Genomic DNA, 390 nt, shown 5'->3' on the forward strand with positions numbered 1-390 from the left:
ATAATTTCTCAATTAGAGATAGGGTATTTTCTTGCTATTGAGAAACCATAGGGTTTGTCCATCTTCAGCAGTAACAAGAGGAAAAGATATATTCTTTGTAAGAATGAAAGAATATTTTTCAGTATTTCCAGCTTCACCTTGATCGCCAATCATGCAGACCCACATCTGTGTTTCACTATCAAGTCTAATATCATGAAACCATTTGATATAGGCAAGAGTACAAGTAGACCATGATTTCACTTCCCGACCATAGTTGTAATTCTAACCATGATGAAAAATGAAAATGACCATGGTTATAGTGACCATGGTTGGCAATGGTCACGATCTAGATTTGATCACATTGCTTAATCACTGACCATGTATCATTAATTTGTTTTGAAAGTTGAAGAT

This window comes from Argopecten irradians, chromosome 8 (genome assembly GCF_041381155.1).
Source record: "Argopecten irradians isolate NY chromosome 8, Ai_NY, whole genome shotgun sequence".
Taxonomy (NCBI): Eukaryota; Metazoa; Mollusca; class Bivalvia; order Pectinida; family Pectinidae; genus Argopecten; species Argopecten irradians.